At 38.1% G+C, this 25,660-nt stretch overlaps 1 protein-coding gene across 2 annotated transcripts in view; it reads right to left on the bottom strand.

The window, feature by feature from the left end:
• Nucleotides 1–25,660, bottom strand: part of gcgrb (glucagon receptor b) — a 167,811-nt gene that overhangs the window by 124,184 nt on the left and 17,967 nt on the right. The window lies entirely within an intron of this gene.

Below are 25,660 nucleotides of genomic sequence, written 5' to 3'. Positions count from 1 at the left end.
AGAGTTAGGGATGCATGGGATTCTGGGTATTTGTTCTGTTGTGTTTATGTTGTGTTACAGTGCGGATGTTCTCCCGAAATGTGTTTGTCATTCTTGTTTGGTGTGGGTTCACAGTGTGGCGTATATTAGTAAGAGTGTTAAAGTTGTTTATATCACCACTGTCAGTGTAACCTGTATGGCTGTGGAACAAGTATGCCTTGCTGTCACATACGTGTGCAAGCAGAAGCTGCATACGACATGTACCTGGACTGGCACGTTGATATTGTTGGTTGTAGAGGGCGCTACATGCTGTGTCATCACAGTATCCCCTAATTATAGTTGACAGGTTGAAAATCGGAGAATAATTGCCCCGGGAGATTACAGGGAGAGGCACTGAAATCCGGAAGTCTCCCGGGTGAATCGGGAGGGTCGGCAAGTATGCAGTTGAGCCGCATCAGAGTGGTCAAATAGCCGCATGCGGCTCCAGAGCCGCGGGTTGCCGACCCCTGCCCTAGGATAAACTGGGTAACACATGGCACACTGACAAAGATTAACCTATTGTTACTATAACAATCTACAAGGTTAATATAGCTGGCTTCTCTTTCTTCCCCTCCATTTATCTGCTTTCTTTTGTATTTCAAGTTATCATTACGTACATGTATTGTTGCATTTGAACAATTGTATTGTTGATAATAGAGATAAATTATTGTTGATATTCATTATCAATAGTGCTATTTAATTGGTATTTGTATTGCTCCATTTGTAGTGTAATAATGTTCATTGTCATTTCTGTATTATTATCTATTTCACTAACGGCTTCTTTGCTATCACTATCATATTTCGTATTACTATCACATATCGTATTTGCTGATGTTGTTCTATTGTTGTTGTTGTTGTTATTGTTGTGTTTGTTGTTGTTGTTGTTTTGTCAACTCTCTTGTCCCCACAATTTCCCCCTCTGTCTTCATTGTTTTCCCTTTCCATCCCCTCCTGCTACGGTCCGGCTGCACCAAATTATAATATAAATCCATTTAATAAAGTCAAATACAAATAAGGCAACAAGAGAAGTATCCCAGACTTATCTTTTGTAAAGTACATTTGGACAGCCGATATGAGCATCTACATCAACAATGTGATTTGCCTGAGAAGCTGGACAGGACAAAAAAAAAAAGGGCGACTATAGAAAAAATGTGTTGATGGAGCGAATATATATATATAAATATAACACTGTTCATATTGGTCTTTAACTGCCTGCCGTGTACAATTGAGGATGTTATCTATTGAGACTTCATTTACGTTTGATTAGCCAGCAGGCAGCTTCCTATTGCTGTGTTCCAAGTAGGGTTTAAAACCGGAAGCACTGCTCTTCCAGGAAACCATTTATTCCACTTCTGTCATCTACAACCACTTACTGTACTCTGTTTGGCATAAAATTACATGTACAGTATTTGCATATTTTCTACACATTCCCACACATTAAAGCAGGGGTGTCAAACGTACGACCCGCGGGCCGAATCAGGCCTGCGAACAGGTTTTATCCGGCCCGCAGGATGAGTTTGCGAAATTTTTGAATGAAAGAAAAAGCTGTTCTAAATGTGTCCACTGGATGTCGCAATAGCAATTATTTGTATCTTTGTAGATGATGCTACATATGTACAAAAAAATAAACCACATGATGTTAGTGCACCAGTTGAGGAAAATGAACACACTACATAAATAACATACTGTAATTTGATTTTGATATTATTTTTGGTAACACTTTAGTATGGAGAACATATTCTGAGTAACACATACTTAATTTAGAGTTATTTGGACACTAGGGGAACATGTAAGGGTTAGGGTTAGGGTTACTAATGAGCAATAATTCTGAGGTTATTGAGGGAAGACTCTTAGTTAATGGCTCACTGGTTGTATAATGAGGCCGTGCAAAATAAAGCATTAATACGTACTTAATAATGACTAATTAAGAGCCAATATGTTACTAAATTGCATGTTAATGAGCAACTAATTAATGGTGAATATGTTCCCCATACTAAACTGTTACCTTATTTTTTTATCTTGATAGATTGAAAATGAACACCAACGAGTTGACTGATGAACATTATCACATCATTTATTCAGAAAGTATAAATAAGGACAAATAAAGATAGAACACTATTAACCGCAACATGGAAATGTTTAAAAAACAAACACAACACCATTATGATTTGTACAATTTCAGAATGCGCTAGTTCTATTTTTAAACAAAGAAAACGATCTGAAGTTGTCTTTATTTTTAAGTTATCGTGCCGTGATTTTACCAGTCCGGCCCACTTGGGAGTAGATTTTTCTCCATGTGGCCCCCCATCTAAAATGAGTTTGACACCCCTGCATTAAAGTGTTCCTCACGAAGCACACTTTCATAGGTATTTCCCCATATATCTACACAATAACTCAGATATGGTAACACTAGTGACCAGGAGAGAATATGGAGTGATTTTTGGTCCAGCACATATTTGGCTCTATAGATGAATGAAAGTAGTTCCTGCCACCTTATATTGTATATTTTTATTTGAGATGTGCAGTTAATTTTATCATCTAATATTACAACTACAAATTATTTTACTCTGTCAATGTCTACTCCGCCTATTTGTATTTGTGTTTGACTTTCTCTTCTACTGTTGCCGAATAGCATTATTTTAGTTTACTGAGATTTAATAATGGTTTCCTTTAATCAGTAATTTATTGTGATATTATTTATATTAGGTTATGTGTATTCTCTCCTGAACAAAATGTGGTCGAATCATCTGCAAACAATACCAACTTTAAATCCTTGGTAACTTTAAAAATGTCATTAATGTAGAGTTCCCTGGTGTACGCCACAAGACATATATAGAGTTATATTTATGTTTCCGTACGAAATGTGAAACAAAGTACAATGGTACCTCTGTTTTTGTTGGTGATCAAACGTCAGACAAAAACTGAAACCAAAGCAAATTTTCCAGTAAGAAATACCAACAAAGCTAACCAGCTCCCAACCAAAGTTCTCAGTTGAAGGAAGTGCAGATCGATGGGGATCTACAGAATTAATATGATAAAAATAAGAATTATGCTTAAAGGCCTACTGAAACCCACTACTACCGACCACGCAGTCTGATAGTTTATATATCAATGATGAAATCTTAACATTGCAACACATGCCAATACGGCCGGGTTAACTTATAAAGTGCAATTTTAAATTTCCCGCCACACTTCCGGCTGAAAACGTCTATGTATGATGACGTTTGCGCGTGACGTCAAGGGTTGAAGCGGAAATATTGGCACACCATTGTATCCCAATACAAACAGCTCTGTTTTCATCGCAAAATTCCCCAGTATTCTGGACATCTGTGTTGGTGAATCTTTTGCAATTTGTTCAATTAACAATGGAGACTGCAAAGAAAGAAAGCTGTAGGTGGGATCGGTGTATTAGCGGCCGGCTGCAGCAACACAACCAGGAGGACTTTGAGTTGGATAGCAGACGCGCTACCGTGAGTACAGCTTTGGCTTCCAAACATTTGATCGCTTGCCCATACGTGCGTGCCGCTATGTGCATGTCACGTACGTAACTTTGGGGAAATATATGTTTCTTGCCGACTCTGATGGCGCCCGGGGTGTCGTCGAAAGCTACACCGCCCGCCGCCGCGCCGCTGTCCTCACCTTGACTTCCTCCGTCTCCGGGCCGCCGACCGCACCGATAATCGTGGTGAAGTCCTTCGTCGCGCCGTCGATCGCTGGAACGCAGGTGAGCACGGGTCGTGATGAGCAGATGAGAGCTGGCTTAGGTGGAGAGCTAATGTTTTTAGCATAGCTCTGTCGAGGTCCCGTAGCTAAGTTAGCTTCAATGGCGTCGCCAGGCGGTACAGCATTAACCGTGTGGTTACAGGTCCAGGGTTTAATAGTAATAATAGTATTGTTGATCTTCGTCTATCCTTCCAGTCAGGGGCTTATTTTGTCTGTTTCTATCTGCAGTTAAGCACGATGCTATCACGTTAGCTCCGTAGCTAAAGTGCTTCGCCGATGTATTGTCGTGGAGATAAAAGTCACTGTGAATGTCCATTTCACGTTCTCGACTCTCATTTTCAAGAGGATATAGTATCCGAGGTGGTTTAAAATACAAATCCATGATCCACAATAGAAAAAGGAGAGAGTGTGGAATCCAATGAGCCCTTGTACCTAAGTTACGGTCAGAGCGAAAAAAGATACGTCCTGCACTGCACTCTAATCCTTCACTCTCACGTTCCTCATCCACAAATCTTTCATCCTGGCTCAAATTAATGGGGTAATCGTCGCTTTCTCGGTCCGAATCACTCTCGCTGCTGGTGTAAACAATGTCCAAATGTGAGGAGCCCTTCCAACCTGCAACGTCACGCTACTTCCGGTACAGGCAAGGCTTTTTTATCAGCGACCAAAACTTTATCGTTGATGTTCTCTACTAAATCCTTTCAGCAAAAATATGGCAATATCGCGAAATGATCAAGTATGACACATAGAATGGATCTGCTATCCCCGTTTAAATAAAAAAAAATCATTTCAGTAGGCCTTTAAGAATAAGAATAATATTTTTATAGGCATTGACCAAATCCAGTCTGTTTACGTAAAGTCAAATGGTGCCATATTTTGATAACTTTGTTACAGGTGACGTCACATCCGGCCGGTTGCAGACTAAACACTAGCTCAAACACTTGGCAAGGCAACAACTACTTTTACTCGTACAATTTTCAAAGCAATTATGGCGAACGTAACGTAAGTCTTAAAAATAAAGTGCTCGCTTGATGCCTATTTATATTGGCTTTGCCATATACATGCTGTCGATTAGCATGGATTTCAACACCTCCAGGTTTAACTAGAATGCAAGTTACAATCAAGCAGCTGGTGTGCAATAAGTACAATACTTTCAGTATAAAGACTTTGTAGGGTGCAACATAGGACTCGACAGACATTCAGCTTCATGTCAAAGGCTACTTGCTAGCTAGACAACACACCGTAGTCTACACACTACAGCCATCTAACGTCTTGGACTTGCAACTGCATGCAAAGTCTACTTTCTAATACTTGCAAATGAGACTCAGAAATGTAATATTAGAACAAGGTATAACAACTGGACAGCACAGTTGCCATAATCAGCTCATTTTAAAAATGACATTTTACTATTAAACCATTAACATTTATTAACACACACAAAAGCACTGAATAAAAGTACACATACAGAAAAAAGATCATGTAGCCGTAATGCATTGCTCTCTATATAAGAAAGAACCAATTACGCACAGTCAGCATGATCATCTTCCACTCTGAGTTGAACGTCAATCTTTTTGCTTCTTTTTTTTCCTTCTTCTCAGTTGCATCATTTCGTTTTCTATTCTATTCTTTACTAATATTTCCACAGTGTTATTGTGTCTTTCTTTGGGAGATAAGAGAAAGTTCATTGATCCAAACACACCCCGAGTGGGTTTGAAGATACAACAAAGGAGTGGAGTGTGTGTGGACATCTGAAAGGAGAAGCTATAGCCCACAAAAAAAAATGAATAGTGAATACAATAACGCCTTATCCAACAGGGAGAATTGTTACCATTACAGAGCGAGCAGGATAGATGAGAGATCCGAATGCAGGGAGAGGGGAAGTGAGAAATGACGCAGGTGCGTAATGAATGCAACGGAGGCATTCAAGATTTTTCATTTTTGGCAGTCAAGTTGGCGAGCAGCATGAAGATTAGATTTGTCTGGATTAGTGACAAACAAACACACAAACGGCATGCTTACAAATTCAATGACTTTATCATGCATAAAAATGCACAGCTTATAATATCTGCCTCCTAGTCATACAGTTAAAACATTTGTTGTTCAATTCAGAAGACTAGCTATAAATATATATATATATATATATATATATATATATATATATATATATATATATATATATATATATATATATATATATATATATATATATATATATATATATATATATATATATATATATATATATATATATATATACACACTACCGTTAAAAAGTTTGGGGTCACCCAAACAATTTTGTGGAATAGTCTTCATTTCTAAGAACAAGAATAGACTGTCGAGTTTCAGATGAAAGTCTTTTTTTCTGGCCATTTTGAGCGTTTAATTGACCCCACAAATGTGATGCTCCAGAAACTCAATCTGCTCAAAGGAAGGTCAGTTTTGTAGCTTCTGTAACGAGCTAAACTGTTTTCAGATGTGTGAACATGATTGCACAAGGGTTTTCTAATCATCAATTAGCCTTCTGAGCCAATGAGCAAACACATTGTACCATTAGAACACTGGAGTGATAGTTGCTGGAAATGGGCCTCTATACACCTATGTAGATATTGCACCAAAAACCAGACATTTGCAGCTAGAATAGTCATTTACCACATTAGCAATGTATAGAGTGTATTTCTTTAAAGTTAAGACTAGTTTAAAGTTATCTTCATTGAAAAGTACAGTGCTTTTCCTTAAAAAATAAGGACATTTCAATGTGACCCCATATATATATATATACATACACACATACATACATACATATATACACATACATACATATATCAGTGGTTCTTAACCTGGGATCGATCAAATCCTAGGGGTTCGGTGAGTTGGCCTCAGGGGTTCGGCGGAGCTTCCGCCGACGTGGTCAAGACACACCCGACTCATCGTGTAAATAAAAACTTCTCCATATCGGCGTATCATGGATACGGCAACAGCAGAAGTCACACTGATTTGCAGGTGTGTAATTTGTTGTGAGTTCATGCACTGTTGGTTTTGTTCTTTGAACAAGGTGATGTTCATGCACGGTTCATTTTTGTGCACAAGGAAAAAGAACAGATAACTTTGTCTTGAATTTGAAAAAAAACTTTTTTTTCCACAAAAAAAGGGTTCGGTGAATGCGCATATGAAACTGGTGGGGTTCGGAACCTCCAACAAGGTTAAGAACCACTGGTATATATATATATACATACATACACATATATATATATGTATTGTATAACATATAACAAAATAACTAAACATGGAAACAATAATTTACTCCAAGTCAAATCTTTTCATCATCATGGTTTTTACATTTTTTGAATACAGTAGGAGACTTAGATTGTTTTATTGTGCTGTCAAGATTGTTCCATAAACTACCACCTTTAATTGAAATACGTATTTCCTTTATCCCGGTTCTCAATCTTGGTTTAGTAAAGATCTCAGTTCTTTTCAGATTATAGTTACTTTCTTTTTTTACAAAACCGTTTTGAATGTTTGGAAGAATTTTAGAGCTGCAGCTATCGAATATTTTAGTAATCGAGTATTCTATCGAATATCCCGATCGATTAATCGAATAAATCTTTTTTTTTTTTTGTCCTAAACATGGACACAACAATGTAATATAATAATATAATAAATCAGTATATATTATATACTGTATATATATATATATATATATATATATATATATATATATATATATATATATATATATATATATATATATATATATATATATATATATATACATATATATATATATATATATTATATTTGATATTGCTACTATGGTGACTTTTTAGTCCACTTAATACCTTCATTATCTTTACCATCCTTACCCTTCCCATCGTGTGGAACAATTTCCCTTGTGGATCAACACAGTTTGTCTAAGTCTAAGTCTAAGTCTAGCACCCGACAGACTGCATATCCATTTAACAATCCAACAATTGCTGAATCATCATTTTATTTTTGTCCTGTTATATGTACTAATAAACAAGAGGGGAGACACAGAAGTACCTTTCCTGACAATGTATAATTGACCCTGACTTTAGGGTTTCTGTTTGTTAAAAATTAAATACAAACAATATCAAGAGAAGACTTAGAAATATTAAACAATTTAAGTATAAAAAAATATATCCAACAAACCTTTAACAACATGATCACTGCAAATTTGTGGGGGGTTTTTCGACTCTGCTCCCTTGGACTTTGTCGTCATCTTTTGTAAAATCTTGCACTTATCCGCCCTACTTGATTTATTTTCGAGGAACTCTGAAGAAACCTTTATCCTTTTTGTGACACGAACGGTTTGTACAGACGAAAGCAACGCAAGCATAGGGCAGTTTTATTCGAGAGAGGCTATAAATGGCGCCTAGTATCCATTGAGAAGAGAGCTAGCCTGACCTCCTCGCATATTCAATGAGCCGGATGTGACATCATTTAAAGGCAAAACAATAGAGCAGTGATTCTCAATCTTGGGTACAGGCTTCCTCTAGTGGTGCACCAAAGAATTGCCGTATTTTCCGGACCATAGGGCGCACCGGATTATAAGGCGCACTGCCGATCAATGGTCTATTTTATATCTTTCTTTTCATATATAAGGTGCACCAGGCTATAGGGTGCATTAAAGGAGTCATATTATTATAATTGTTTTTCTAATTGTAAAACACTTCCTTGTGGTCTACATAACATGTAATGGTGGTTCTTTGGTCAAAATGTTGCATATATTATGTTTTACAGATCATCTTCAAGCCGCTTTCTGACAGTCGCTTCCGGATGCGCCGTTTTGTGGGCGGTCTTATTTATGTGGCTCACCTTCGGCAGCGTCTTCTCCCCGACACCTTTGTTGTAGCGGTGTAGCGTGCAAGGACGGGAGTGGAAGAAGTGTCAAAAGATGGAGCTAACTGTTTTAATGACATTCAGACTTTACTTAAATCAATAACGGAGCAGCATCTCCTCATCCGGAAATGTGTCCGATGAAAACCCGTCCGACCGGAACTCTCTAATAACTAAAGTTCCTTAGGGGGAATAATGTAAACTCACTACACTAATGTTTTAGTGCTTTCATGGCGGGTTTATAAACAGATATAAGTAAGAACTTTACACTACTTTATATTACAAATGGCAACAGCGGAGGATGAATGTCCCATAACAAAAAGATACAGAAAAAGAAGAAGCTTATTGACTACGGTGTCGGCACGCGCACAGTTTTTCAGGATTTATGCAGATCCCAAATACAGATCAGCAGGTACCAGAAGGTAAGAAAAGTTGCTTTTGTATAATTTTGCGAAACAAAACGCCACATAATATGTCTTACCTTATACACACAGGATTATAATACTCATATGTTTAATGCACCGACAATCCATCAAGCGGTGCGTCTTCATAGCTTACCAAAGTCGTACTAAAACATTTTGATAGATTTTTGAGCGCTGTGTGTAATGTTCTATATTTTCAATGGAACATATAAAATGTTGGTGTTGTTTACTTGAGTCATATTGCCATTATTTTTAATGAGGTGGTACTTGCTGAAATAATGGACTTCCTGCTGGTTGTGTTTGATGTAAAAATTTCAATGTATAAGGCACAAAGAAGCTTCCTTCCCTGTGGTCACGCACAGCTTGACCGCACAGCTTGAGTTAACCATGTGGGCGTCACATTGGTGACATCAGCATTGGACTAAAGGGGAGAATAAATAATGTGATTTAACCAGGAAGGGACACGGGTGTGTGAGACTGTGCACGTGCGTGTGTGTGTGTGCGTGTGTGTGTGTTCTTGTATTCTACCCTTCTTGAGACATTAACAAGGAAAAGTACCTTCCATATGAGGACCGGTGAACAAGTTAGGACATAAATCATGGTCCCAATACGGAAAACCATTGCATCTAATAAAGAATGTCTCATTTGCACCCCTTGTGGTGAAATCTATCAAAATTAGGGTGGTCCCAAAAAGAGGGATTTTTCAAATTGACTATGTGTCGGTTTTAAAAGTGCTCCCCCTCTGGTCAACATGTGAAATAACAAGTGTGTATAAGAAATTGAAATGCGCCCCCTTTGGCCAAAATTTATTTTAAAAAATAAATAAATATGTATAGAGAGAGATACTGTAATAACTTGAAGTAAATAATAAAGATTAAAAAATTAATTAAAAAAAACAAGAACAAAAAACGTAAAAGCAGTCTTTTTCTCAAAATGTGTCAACTTTTTTTCTGATAAAATTGGGAACAATTTCTCATATTCTTTCTGTTTCTGTAATAATGCAATATACTTGTAAAATCATTACTTTTTATGTTAAACTATTACTTTTTAATGCAAAATTGTGACTTGTATCACAATATTGCCAATTTTTTGGTTGTTCTTGTAAAATAGTGACATTTTTTGAGTAAAATTATGACTTTTGTCATCATTTTGCCAAATAAAATTGTGATTATTAATATATTGCCAAAAGTTGTCTTATAAAATTGTGACTTTTGTTGAGTAAAATTGCGACTTTTCATAAAATTGCCAAATGTTAAGCTTTTCTTGTAAAATTGCGACAGTTAGAGTAAAATTCCAACTTTTTTCAGTTTTCCTTGTAAAAGTTTGACTTGCGTTGAGTATATTTACGACTTTTATTATAATATTGTCAAAATTCTACGTTTTTCTTGTAAAATTCCAACTCATTTTTCACAACAAGCTTTTATATATTTGCATGGTATGTATATATTAATAATGTTGTAAATACAAATCTTTATATATCTAGTAAGGGAGGTCCTAAAGAGGGAGGCATTCTTCTTAGGTCTCAAGAAGGTAAGAAATACAAGAATGTGTGTATGTGTGTGTGTGTGCGTGTGTGTGTGTGTTCTACCCTTCTTGAGACACCAACAAGGAAATGTACCTTCCATATGAGGACCGGTGAACAAGTTAGGACATAAATCATGGTCCCAATACGGAAAACCATTGCATCTAATAGAGAATGTCTCATTTGCTCCCCTGGTGGTGAAATCTATCAAAATTAGGGTGGTCCTAAAAAGGAGGATTTTTTCAAATTGACTATGTGTCGGTTTTAAAAGTGCTCTCCCTCTGGTCAACATATGAAATAACAAGTGTGTGTAAAAATTTAAAGTGCTCCCCAAGTGGCCAACATATGTAATAACAAGTGTGTGTAAGAAATTGAAATGCAACCCTTTGGCCAAAATGTATTTAAAAAAATCAATAAATATGTATATAGAGACATACTGTAATAACTTGAAGTAAATAATGAAGACTAAAAACCAATTACAAACAAAAAATTCAAAAAATAAATACATTAACTAAAAGCAGTCTTTTTCTCACAGTGTGTCAACATTTTTTCTTATAAAATTGGGTAACAATTTCTCATATTCTTTCTGTTTCTGTAATATTGCAATATTTTCTCGTTAAATTATAACATTTTATGTTAAATTATTACTTTTTAATGCAAAATGTTGACATCTGTCATATAAAATTCAGACTTTTATCACAATATTGCCAATTTTGTTGTTGTCCTTGTAAAATAGTGACATTTTTGGAGAAAAATTATTACTTTTGTAATAATTTTACAAATTATGAAATATACAATTATGACTTTTGTCATAATTTTGCCAAGTAAAATCCCGAGTATTTTTAATATATTGCCAAAAGTTTTCTTATAAAATTGTGACTTTTGTCGAGTAAAATTGCGACTCTTTTCATAAAATTGTCAAAATGTTAAGCTTTTCTTGTAAAATTGCGACTGTTATTGAGTAAAATTCCAACTTTTATCATAATACTGCACAAATATTCGGTTTTCTTGTAAAATTTTGTCTTGCGTTGAGTAAAATTACGACTTTTATTATAACGCTGCCAAAATTCTACGTTTGTCTTGTGACACTGTGACCTTTTTCTTGTGAAATTCCACCTCATTTTTCACAAGCTGTTTTATATTTGCATAGTATGTGTAATAATAATAATAATAATGGATTAGATGTTATATAGCGCTTTTTCTATTATTAGATACTCAAAGCGCTCACAGAGAAGTGAGAACCCATCATTCATTCACACCTGGTAGTGGTAAGCTACATTTGTAGCCATAGCTGCCCTGGGGTAGACTGACGGTGTGTGTGTGTGTGTGTGTGTGTGTGTTGTAATTCTACCCTTTTTGAGACACCAACAAGGAAAAGTACCTTCCATATGAGGACCGGTGAACAAGTTAGGACATAAATCATGGTCCCAATACGGAAAACCATTGCATCTAATAGAGAATGTCTCATTTGCACCCCTGGTGGTGAAATCTATCCAAATTAGGGTGGTCCCAAAAAGGAGGGATTTTTCTAATTGACTGTGTGTCGGTTTTAAAAGTGCTCCCCCTCTGGTCAACATATGAAATAACAAGTGTGTGTAAGAAATTAAACTGTGCCCCCTTTGGCCAAAATGAATTTAGAAAAAAAAATAAAATATATATATATATATATATATATATATATATATATATATATATATATATATATATATATATATATATATATATATATATATATATATATATATATATATATATATATATATATATATATATATATATATATATATATATATATATATATATATATATATATATACAGTGTTTCCCACACATTCATTTATTTGTGGCGGCCCGCCACGAAAGAATTAAGGTCGCCACAATTTTTTTTATTTTTTTTTTCTCCTGTCCAGCTTTTCAGGCAAATCATATACCGTATTTTCCGCACCATAAGGCGCCCCGTGTTATTAGCCGCACCTTCAATGAACGGCATATTTCAAAACTTTGTTTACCCATTAGCCGCACCGGGGTTATTAGCCGCACCTACGCTGCGCTAAAGGGAATGTCAAAAAAACAGTCAGATGGAGGTCAGTCAAACTTTAATATATTAAAAACCAGCGTTCTAACAACTCTGTTCACTCCCAAAATGTAATGTGCAATCATGTAACGTGCAAATGTGCAATCACAAAAATAGTAACACTCAAAATAGTACAGAGCAGAGCAATAGCAACATCAATAACTCAACGTTGCTCGAACGATAATGTCAGAGAACACATAAAATAAACATTTAAAGCTCACTTTCTGAAGTTATTCTTCATCCATAAATCCCTCGAATTCTTCTTCTTCGGTGTCTGAATTAAAAAGTTGGGCGAACACGGCATCCAAAATGGCTGGCTCCGTCTCGTCGAAGTCATCAGAGTCAGTGTCGCTGTTGTTGTCCAGCAGTTCCGTGAATCCTGCCTTCCGGAAAGCTCGGAGCACAGTTGAGACCGATATATCCGCCCAGGCATTTACAATCCACTGGCAGATGTTGGCAGATGTTGTCCGGCGCTGTCTCCCTGTTTTAGTGAAGGTGTGCTCGCCTTCGGTCATCCATTGTTCCCACGCCGTTCGCAGTCGAGCTTTAAATGCCCTGTTTACACCAATATCCAGTGGTTGGAGTTCTTTGGTTAATCCACCCGGAATGACGGCGAGTGTTGAATTAGTGTTTTACTTGTTTTTTTACACCATCAGTGATGTGGGCACGCATGGAGTCGTAAATCAACAAGGATGGAGCTTCTTTCAACCACTCGCTCATCTTTTCCTCATCCATCCATCCCTTCGAGTTAGCCTTTATGATAATGCCGGCTGGAAAGTTCTCTTTTGGCAAGGTCTTCCTTTTGAAAATAACCATGGGTGGAAGTTTCTGTCCATTAGCATGGCAAGCTAGGACCACTGTGAAAGACGACTTCTCATGCCCTGCGGTGCGAATATTTACCGTACGTGCTCCTGTTTTATCCACGGTGCGGTTCACAGGAATATCAAAAGTGAGGGGAACCTCGTCCATGGTGATGATGTGCTCTGGCCGGATCTTTTTTTTTAGCTATCTTGTTTTTACAATATGCGCGAAAAGTAGCCAGCTTTTCTTGAAAGTCTTTTGGTAGTTGCTGTGAAATAGTAGTCCGTGTGCGGATGGAGAGATTGCGTCTTTTCATGAACCGAAAACACCAAGAAGCGGCCACCTTTAAAATCATCCAAGTGAAGTTGGCTTGCTAGCGCTGTTGCCTTCAAGCGAATAGTGATGGTACTAACACTTCTGCTTGCTGCTCTCTGCTCAACAACCCACTGTTCCAGTTTGTCCTCCAACTGTAGCCATCTTGCTTTGTTCCCTCGAAAACTCTGTTTTGTCTTCTTTACTTGGCGCAGGTCATCTTGTTGCTTCCTCCACCTACGCACCATTGATTCATTTATGTTCAATTCTCTCGCTGCTGCTCTATTTCCGTGTTCTTCTGCGTGACTTATTGCCTTGAGTTTAAACTCTGCGTTGTACGCGTGTCTCTTTGTAGGAGCCATTTTGTGGTCGTCTTTACAGTAACACACAAAAGAAATGAATCGTATTATCCGCACGCTTCTTCTTCTACGGGGCGGGTGCTCGCCTTGGAGGTTGCTTACAGTAGAAGAAGAAGCGCTTCCTCTTCTATGGGGGCGGTTGCTTATCGTAGAAGAAGAAGCGCTTCCTCTTCTACGGGGAAAAAAGATGGCGGCTGTTTACCGTAGTTGCGAGACCTAAACTTTATGAAAACGAATATTAATATTAATCCATACAAAAGCCGCACCGGGTTATTAGCCGCACTGTCAGCTTTTGAGAAAAATTGTGGTTTTTAGGTGCGGCTTATGGTGCGGAAAATACGGTAGTTGATGTAGATGCCCATATTGGCTGTTCAGATTTACTTTACAAAAGAGAAGTGTAGGATCAAGATTTTTGGAGCTCTTTGTTCAGTGGATCAGATGTTTGATGAAGCTTTGTGTCTATCTACCACCACTACTGTTTTCTGTTTATTTGTTACTGACTGTGGCAGCCTCCGTTTCACTTTATGTTGCTGGTAAATAATATGGTTGTAGTAGTAGGCTAAAGTTAAATTTTTTAGTATGCACTAATTAAAGGGGCAGAGCTTTAAGAGACATTTTAGCTTTTATATTTTTATAAGATATATTTTTTGTAAGAACCACAATTAATAAATATATTTAGGGGAATAACTTATTGTTCAAATCTGTATATAAATATGTACATAAAGTGTTGTAATTAAATTGTAAAATGGATAGATGGATGGATGGACGGACGTTTAAAACAAAACTGTTATTATTAATTAGTAAGTATACATTTTTTGAGCCTTTTTAGAGAAAATCATATCATTGTAGTAAATTATGCAAATTACTCGATGATGCCATGGTGACCACGCCCATAGCCACACTCCCACCGCCACAGGTATCTTAGCAGTTTATGGGAAACACTGATATATATATATATATATATATATATATATATATATATATATATATATATATATATATATATATATATATATATATATATATATATATAGAGAGAGAGAGAGAGAGAGAGAGAGAGAGAGAGAGAGAGAGAGAGAGAGAGAGAGAGAGAGAGAGAGAGAGAGAGAGACATACTGTAATAACTTGAAGTAAATAATTAAGATTAAAAACCAATTACAAAAAAATAAATAAAATAAATATCTACTAAAAGCTTACCTTTTTTATATTGGCATAGTATGGGCATAGTATGTATATATCAATAATGTTGTAAATACAAATCTTTATATATCTAGAAATGGTGGTCCTAAAGAGGTAGGCATTATCAGTAGGTTCAAGAAGGTAAGAAATACAAGAATGTGTGTGAGAGAGAGAGAGAGAGAGAGAGAGAGAGAGAGAGAGAGAGAGAGAGAGAGAGAGGAGACAGCTTGCGTCAGAAACCAGTTTTGGTTGGTGTTGATTAAATAAACAGTTGTGTTTGTAGCGCAGACCTCATCATGCATGCATTGAACGCACGCACACACATACATAACACACCACACCTTCTTACGTATTACATCACCATAAAAAGAGAAGAGTGGAAATGAACGTCAGTTTTTAATGCAACTAGTTTACGAATTTCCTTACAGTTAAAGGCCTACTGAAATGAAATTTGCTTATTTAAACGGGGATAGCAGATCCATTCTATGTGTCATACTTGATCATTTCGCGATATTGCCATATTTTTGCTGAAAGGATTTAGTAGAGAACATCGACGATAAAGTTCGCAACTTTTGGTCGCTGATAAAAAAGCCTTGCCTGTATCGGAAGTAGCGTGACGTCACAGGTTGAAGGGCTCCTCACATCTGCACATTGTTTACACCAGCAGCGAGAGCGATTCGGACCGAGAAAGCGACGATTACCCCATTAATTTGAGCGAGGATGAAAGATTCGTGGATGAGGAAAGTGAGAGTGAAGGATTAGAGTGCAGTGCAGGACGTATCTTTTTTCGCTCTGACCGTAACTTAGGTACAAGGGCTCATTGGATTCCACACTCTCTCCGTTTTCTATTGTGGATCACGGATTTGTATTTTAAACCACCTCGGATACTATATCCTCTTGAAAATGAGAGTCGAGAACGCGAAATGGACATTCACAGTGACTTTTATCTCCACGACAATACATCGGTGAAGCACTTTAGCTACGGAGATAACGTGATAGCATTGTGCTTAACTGCAGATAGAAACAGAAGAAATAAGCCCCTGACTGGAAGGATAGACAAAAGATCAACAATACTACCAAACCCTGGACCTGTAACCACACAGTTAATGCTGTGCCGCCTGGCGGAGCCTAGCAATGCTGTTGCTAACGACGCCATTGAAGCTAACTTAGCTACGGGACCTCGACAGAGCTATGCTAAAAACATTAGCTCTCCACCTACGCCAGCCAGCCCTCATCTGGTCATCAACACCCATGCTCACCTGCGTTCCAGCGATCGACGGCGCGACGAAGGACTTCACCACGATGATCGGTGCGGTCGGCGGCCCGGAGACGGAGGAAGTCAACCCAGACAGGTGAGGACAGCGGCGCGGCGGCGGACGGCGTTGTAGCTTTCGACGACACCCCAGCCGCCATCAGAGTCAGCAAGAAAAATATATTTCTCCAAAGTTACGTACGTGACATGCACATAGCGGCACGCACGTACAGGCAAGCGATCAAATGTTTGGAAGCCAAAGCTGTACTCACGGTAGCGCGTCTGCTATCCAACTCAAAGTCCTCCTGGTTGTGTTGCTGCAGCCAGCCGCAAATACACCGATCCCACCTACAGCTTTCTTCTTTGCAGTCTCCATTGTTAATTGAACAAATTGCAAAAGATTCACCAACACAGATGTCCAGAATACTGTGGAATTATGTGGTGAAAACAGACGACTTAAGCTGGCCACCGTGCTATTCCGAAATGTCTGCTTCAACCCGTGACGTCACACGCAAACGTCATCATACCGAAACGTTTTCAGCCGGAAGTTTCCCCGGAAATTTAAAATTGCACTTTACAAGTTAACCCGCCCGTATTGGCATGTGTTGCAATGTTAAGATTTCATCATTGATATATAAACTATCAGACTGCGTGGTCGGTAGTAGTGGGTTTCAGTAGGCCTTTAAGTTTGGAGTCCATAACAGTGTGTTTTTTTTGTGTTCGGCACAGACAATATAAATAGTTAAGAACCTGACTGACTGAAATGAAACCTGCATCTAAGGCCAGCACTTGTTAATGATGTACTTCTTTGCATAAGAGAGGCGTGACGTGAAACCCCATGCACGATCAGTCACCCGGGACCGTAACCTACTACTGAATAAAGATCAGGGGGAGATCAAATGGAAGATAATACAAAGAAAATAGACATTAAATATTAAGGTGAAGCTTTCACATACTGTACTTCCCAATGCAAGGCAGCCAGCGCAAGAGGCCATTAAAGGAGACGCAAATACTACGTAATCGTGTCTCATTTTGCATAAAAACGTGGTTATCAAAATGACTATTTTTACTATTGCGTATCAAAACTGTGCAATTTCTTGTATGGGCTCTAAGTAGTCCTAGAAGACTTCATACATGCTGATGGGAGTGGGCGTGCTCTCTGCTTTTCATTCAGCGGGTATGTCCTGTCGTCACGTACCATGTCAGTGATTTCCCAGAGGGAGGACGGATCCCCAGCGGGAGTGTTAAACGACTGTTGAACTGTCAAGGTTTATGTCACACTTCGTTTCTTAAGATGACTAAAAAATAGGGCTGTCAAAATAACGTAATTACTCAGATTAAAGGTGCTGTTTGCATTTTTTGAAACAGAATATGTAACAAAAACACCACCGGCGAGCTTATGGTACCATTAACGGTTTAACAGAACACATTTAATTGACAGTTGTCTAAAACAGTTTCCCACCTAGGCCTTCAGTGATGTCCGACTTCAATGGTTACCTCTCAAAATACCACCATTGATGTCACCACATGACCATTGCTGGAGAAATACTATACAGAAACACATTTACGCACTACTGGGCATTGAAACACATCAACAGTGTACAAAACGGGTTATTTTCTGGCGCATTTAAAAATCAATTTAAACGCATCAGCAATTAAAACATATCTTATGTGGTACTGTCAAAAATTTAAAAATTGCAAAAAAACATATTAAAATAAAAAAATGAAAATATTTGAACTCACTATTCGACGCCGTATAAGCCAGTGTTAACCCTCGTCGTCGGCTTATTTGAGTGGAAATGGCGGAGCGTTTCCCCATTTCATCGCCTGAACAGCTGAGCTAGCTTCCGGGGGTGGCCGACATCGTCTCACAAGATGTAGTTTCTCTTTAAATATCCTTCTTGAAAATGGCCTTGCAAATATATATCTGCCACCTAATCAACGTTTTGTTCTCTTTCCCTGCTACGGCGCAACACTTCCAGCTTCCTGCTAAATTGAAACTTGTGATTGGATACTCACTTTGGAATGACGAGTGAGTATCCAATCAGTCTCGTTAACATCAGATTAAGGTTAAGATTAAAGTACCAATGATTGTCACCCACACACTTAGATGTGGTGAAATTTGTCCTCTGCATTTGTCCCATCCCCTTGGGGAGCAGTGGGCAGCAGCGGCGCCACGCCCGGGAATCATTTTGGTGATTTAACCCCCAACTCCAACCCTTTGTTGCTGAGTGCCAAGCAGGGAGGTTATGGGTCCCATTTTTATAGTCTTTGGTATGACTCGGCTGGGATTTGAACTCCAACCAGGCTACTTAGATAGGCTACTGTCAACAACTTGCGATCTGATTGGCTATCGCAACTGTCTATCAACTGTATGTGTTCTCAAATTCATCCGCTAACGATCCCGATGAGTATCCAATCACAGGACGCGTGAACGTCACGTTCAACGTGAGGCCATCTAGAAGGCCTTACTGTCAACAACTCGTGATCTGATTGGCTATCGCAAATGTCTATCAACTGTATGTCCCCGTTCACTTACAGTGCACGGACGCCTGCATTGTTGATTCTGGAGGCTTTTGGCAGATTTCGTAAAACATGGCAACATAAGCTAGCTGAATTCTGATTGGATACAAACTAAAACTAAAAACAACAGCACTGGAAGGAGCATAATATGACATGAAGAGAATATGAATACTTTTAGATATTTAGGGAAAGTAAATAAAAAAATACCTTTAATTATGATCATGATTTCTGGTTATGTTAGCCAGCAGAGAAGGCCTTGCTGGCCCTGACGGCACACCACTGGTCTAAAATGTATGTAATAAAACATTTTACCGGCCCGGATAAAACAATCGCTGTTTATGGTGGTCACCCACCAGGTCTCGTGAACACGTACGCGCATGGAGCGTGACAAAAGCAGTCCAAGAGAAGCAACAAACAACTTGCAGTCATGTTATTGTTATGATAGAATGTACAAAACCCAAAACAGAATGCTGGACGACAGCAAAAACTTACAGCGTGTAGAGCAGAGACGGCGTCCACAAAGTACGTCCGTACATGACATGACAATCAACAATGTCCCCACAAAGAAGGATAGCGTACGCACAACTTAAATAGTCTTGATTGCGAAAACAAAGCAGGTGCGGGCAATAGCACACAAAGGAATGCGTGAAGCTGCAACAGGAGAACACCAACAAAACAGGAAGAGTCACCAAAATAACAGCGCAAGACAGGAACTAAAGCACTCCACACAGGAAACAACAACAAACTCAAAATAAGGCACGAGAACCTGGTGGAGTTTCATTTTTTTTAACCTTTTCTGCTGTTGGTGTGCCTCCATATTTTTTTTATGAAAAAAATGTGCCTTGGCTCAAAAAAGGTTGAAAAACACTGCTTTAAAAGACTCATGCCAAATGTGACACTGAAAATTAGGAGCACCCTCGAGGTAAGAAAGACTGAGTCGCAACCTGCGTAAAAACGGAGAAAGAAGAGCAGACACGGTGCTCAAAAAGGAGGGGAAAAGAAGGTAATCCGCTAGAATTCAAATTGTGTCCTCTTCTACTGATATTTTCCTCAAGATGCTTGAATAAAAGCCGAAAGAGCATTAGGCAACACAGGCTATGGTGCCTATGGAAGAGGAGATGGAAGAGCTTGGAAGTGTGTAAATAGCGATCATTTTAACTTACTTTTTTGTTCAGTTTTGAAGTAATCATGGACAATTAAATGATCAAATTAATAGTGTTGCATGCCTTTAACCACACTGTCAATGTGGGAAAATGGACTCCAGTTCTGTAGCTGACGTCACACCAAAAAGGCACTTACCTAGGAAGAGGGTGTTCCAAGTGGAGCTGCACCATTAATCGATATTGAGGTTTTAATTAGTGCGATTATGTAACCGCGAGAGGCTGAGGTTGTTGTTGTTTTGTTTGTTTGAGTGACAGACATGTTGGCCGATCAGAATGATTGAGTCTCGCATTTGTTCGTCACTCGCTTCAAACGGGGAGAAAGACGTTTCACTCGGTGCGTCGCTCTCAGCACCCGAGCGTGTTCATTTAACGGTAGAATTAACTGAACGCAGTGAGCCCTCATTTCACAATATGGGCGCAGATCAGGGGTGCCGGCTTTGCGCGCACACAGGAAGCACGTACTATACAGACAGCCTTCTCCAGACTAACACAAATTATGATTACAAAGCCAAATGTCCCTGTGGAGTGAGAGTGTGATCAGCGCGCCTGCAGGAGTAAAGGTCACCGCCTCTGTCGATGGTGTTGAGGGCGGAGCACCATCGGATAGGGGCGGGGTATGTGCTGACGGCGAGACATAGCTGGCAGGAGATTAGATTTCACAGGTGGTACGTGGTAATCTGATCATCTGTTGTCTTTAACAGTGAGCAGCCGGGAGCAGAGAGGGAGAGAGGATACGGACGTGACTGAAAGGTTGCGTTCTGCTGGAGAAAAACTTTGTTAAAAACCCTATGTTCATTAAAACCTTGTTAAAACCTGCACGCTTGGCTCTTGTGCCGTGTCTACAGTGGAGCTGCTAGGAAGCGACTTCCACAGTCCCCATGTGGGAATAGTTCAGCTTCCAATCAGATAGGCAATATGAGCCCATCAACACAGACGAACGAGCGAGAATGCTGTGATCACCTGATGGCAATAAACAAAAAGGCAACGTCCAACATGGTTTTTCCAACTGGGAAAAAAATGTATTTTAATTTTTTTTCTTACAGAAATTAGTTCATTTTATTTTTTATTTGCTTATTTATTTAAGATTAAGTTATTCACCTTCCAATTATGGCACAATGGTAAACAATTATACAGTAATAAAGAATACAAGTTTATACCCTTTTAAATGGTTAATTGCATTATTGTTTTATATTATGCAGCAAATGCATTATCAAACAAGAGGTCCACGGTAAAGCTGGGCTGCGACTTGTCCCCCTCGACCTAACATAAAACCAACAGGAGTAAAATAAACAATAGGTAACCCCACTTAAAATGTTGCACATTAATATAGTTCTGTGAAAATTATTGCATAGGGTTAATATGTGGAAATGACAAATGAGGTAGTTGATACATAGAAGAGTTTTTATCTATGCTTTATTTTGTTTTTTGTTCAATCCTAGATGGGCTGTGACTTAAAGTCGAATTGCTTTGTTCATTGTGTTCTTCACGGTGTTTTTGAAACTGCACCAATTTTTTCCTCAGAATTTTCAACTAACTTGACGTGTTGAAGAGGATTATTTGTGATATGCACATTTTCATGTGCTTGTTGTATTTTGGGCCAAAGTAAAACAAAGAAAACAATCTGAAGTTGTCGTAGTTGTATTTTTAATTATTATGCCATGATTTTACCCGTCGTGGCAATAGATATTCCTCCATGCGGCCCCTGAGCTAAAAATGAGTTTGACACTCCTGGTTTAAGATTATGACGCAGACAAAAGCTCTGAGTGTGTCTGCAGAAAGACAAATATTTTTAAAATTAAAATATTGCATATTGTTCTAATGTTTGGCAACTTGAGACAAGAATATGTTGATTGACAGTTTTAGAGTAACATGCCTTCCTTCATTCTCTATTTTCGCAGTTTTATGCATTTTTATTCATACCATATAAAAATCGCAAATCAAATTGCAATTGCAATTTTGGGGAGAAAAATAGCAATTAAGTTTTTTCTCATAATCGTGCTGCCCTAATACTGGACAAAGTACAGTAGCCCTCCTTTGAACCCAATTGCTACTCTAAAGAAAATCCTGAGTATTTATTTTTAAAATTATTTTTTTTATATCTTAAACCAGGGGTGTCAAAATTTTAGAGCGGGGGCCACATGGAGAAAAATCTATTCCCAAGTGGGCCGAACTGGTAAAATCACGGCATTATAACTTAAAAATAAAGACAATTTCAGATTGTTTTCTTTGTTTAAAAATAGAACAAGCACATTCTGAAAATGTACAAATCATAATGTTGTTTTTTTGGGGTTTTTTACACTTACATGTTGCGGTTAACAGTATTCTATCTTTGTTGTTATTTATACTTTCCGAATAAATTATGTGATAATGTTCATCAATCAACTCATTGGTGTTCATTTTCAATCGAATCTAATAATATCAAAATCAAATTACAGGATGTTATTTATGTAGTTTGCTAATTTTCCTCGACTGGTGCACTAACATCATGTGGTTTATTTTTTTTATTTTTTTTTACATATGTAGCATCATCTACAAAGATACAAAGAATTGCTATTGCGGCGTCTAGTGGACACATTTAGAACAGCAGTTTCTTTCATTCCAAAATTTCGGCTCATTTTTATACTTAGCAAACTCATCCCGCGGGCCGGATAAAACCTGTTTGCGGGCCTGATCCGGCCTGCGAGCCGTACGTTTGACACCCCTGTCTTAGATGTTTTGTTGTTTGCTAATTTTTTGCCATATATCAAGCAACACATGTCAGCCAGCGTCATTGGCAGTGAAATCAAAGGAATCTGTCCATACAATATTCAATTATTATCTTCTGAGATTTTTCTTTTTTGGGATGTATACATGATTTACTGTTTAATTTATTGCAAGGGTGGCACACTCAAGAAGCATCGCTCCTGCAACACACAAGGGTTGTACGGTATACCGGTATTAGTATAGGACCGCGATACTAATGAATCATATTCGGTACTATACCGCCTCTGAAAAGTACAGGTCCGTATCAAACAACAGAAGAATAAATTATTATTACATTTTAACAGAAGTGTAGATAGAACATGTTGAAAGAGAAAGTAAGCAGATATTAACAGTAAATGAACAAGTAGAATAATAATCCATTTTTACAGCTTGTCCCTCATAATGTTGACAAAATAATAGATTTGATATTGATTCACAATATGTTACTGCATATGTCAGCAGACTAAATTAGGAGCCTTTGTTTGCTTACTTACTAATAAGAGACAAGTTGTCTAGTATGTTCACTATTTTATTTAAGGACTAAATTGCAATAAGAAACATATGTTTAATGTACCCTGAGATTTTTTGTCAAAATAAAGGCAATAATGCAATTTTTTGTGGTCCCCTTTATTTAGAAAAGCATCGAGAAGTATCGAAATAATTTTGGTATCGGGACAACATTAACACACACACACACACACACTGGCTTTCCTCCCTTTTACCTTGCATGCCTACCCCATATTCATCGAATCAACAGTCAGGTCACATTCACCGCCTCACAAACGGTCAGAAATAATACAACCCGTTTCAAAAATGCACATTTCCCCACACTGACGTTACATAACTCTCTGAGCTCTGCGGGTTTTCGACCCCTAAGACTGATATAGGAATCTGCGAAATAATCTAAAAGCTTCAGATGATTCTCACATGTCTTATTGAACTGTCAGATAATATAACTAAGAAGCGTCAATATATTAATGGACTCAAAGTTCAGAAGATCAATCACATGTCACAACAGCACTCTGCCAATATCTGCTTATTGATTAATAAAGTTTAACTTTCAGTCCAACGTGCTTCTAACCCTTTAAAAAACGATTCTAGGCCATTCATGGAAGACAACTACCCATTCGAAGACCAACGTTGCCACGTAATCCCAGTTCAGAGAACGCCTCTATATGACCAGACATGACAGAGCAAAAACCAGTCTGGCATAATCCTGCTGACTGACAGAAAAGGGCAGTTTGTCCGATGCGGGTAAGAACATTAGCTCCTTGAAGAGGTCATCGGCCGGGGCAGCGTGGCTCAGGTGATAGAGCGGCCGTGCCAGCAACTTGAGGGTTTCAGGTTCGATCCCCACTACCTCCGTCCTCGTCACTGCCGTTGTGTCCTTAGGAAAGACACTTCACCCACCCGCTCCCAGTGCCACCCATACTGCTTTAAATGTATCTTAGATAATGGGTTTTACCATGTAAAGCGCTTTGAAATGAGTTTATTTCGGTCATATAATCAACTATTTTGTGTGATCAAAATCATACATATTAACAATCACACACATACACACACACAAAAATAAATAGAATGACCAAACAAAGAAATAGGCTTATATTTGCCTATCCTTTACATTCACTGAAAATTAGATTGCCTGGAACATCAACAATCAAAAAATCAATCAAAGTAATCGTAATTCTCCCTGGTTTCTCCTTTCAAGGCTTTCTTGAACCTTAACAAAGAACTTGATGTCTTCAACTCATCACTGAGCTTGCTCCACCATTGAACTCCTAAAACTGAAATACAGTTGTATTTTATATTCGTTCTTATACTTTACATATTTAAAAAATCAATATCCCCCATAAATTAGAGTTTTCTCCTCTTAATTTAAATAACCTAAGAATACAAGCTGGAAAGCTGTAGTTCTTTACTCGAAACACAATTTCCATTGTTTTAAAAACACAATATCTGAAAATTTTAAAACATTAGAACTTATGAATAATGGATTGGTAGGTTCATAGTAGCACACTTTGTGTATTATTATAATTACACTTTTTTGAAGTTTAATTATTGGGTCTATGTTTGTTTTGTAAACATTTCCCCAACATTCAACACAATATGTTAGATATGAAAAAATAAAATCATAATATAACATTGTCTTACTTTATAAAGAATAGCAATGGATTTGGATACGTTTCCCTTTATATATTCAATCTGCGGTTTTCAACAATTTATGATCAATTATTATTCCCAAGAACTTAGTTTCGTATACTCTTTGCTTTGAGTCACTACAGAAACGCACTATATACAGTCTTGGTCTAAAGTTACCACTGAACTTTCCTTCAGAAGGTCTTATCTTTGTCCATGTGTTGTCAGATGAAACAACAATTTGGCTGTTTGGCCACAATACCCAGCAATATGTTTGGAGGATAAAATGTGAGGCTTTTAATCCCAGGAACACAACTCCTACCGTCAAGCATGGTGGTGGTAGTATTATGCTCTGGGCCTGTTTTGCTGCCAATGGAACTGGTGCTTTACAGAGCGTAAATGGGACAATGAAAAAGGAGGATTACTTCCAAATTCCTCAGAACAACCTAAAATCATCAGCCCGGAGGTTGGGTCTTGGGTAGGGCTGGGCGATATATCGATATACTCGATATATCGCGGGTTTGTCTCTGTGCGATATAGAAAATGACTATATCGTGATATTCGAGTATACGTTCTC

The sequence above is a fragment of the Entelurus aequoreus genome, linkage group LG22 (assembly GCF_033978785.1).
Source record: "Entelurus aequoreus isolate RoL-2023_Sb linkage group LG22, RoL_Eaeq_v1.1, whole genome shotgun sequence".
Taxonomy (NCBI): domain Eukaryota; kingdom Metazoa; phylum Chordata; class Actinopteri; order Syngnathiformes; family Syngnathidae; genus Entelurus; species Entelurus aequoreus.
This window is presented reverse-complemented; position numbering and strand designations above follow the sequence as displayed.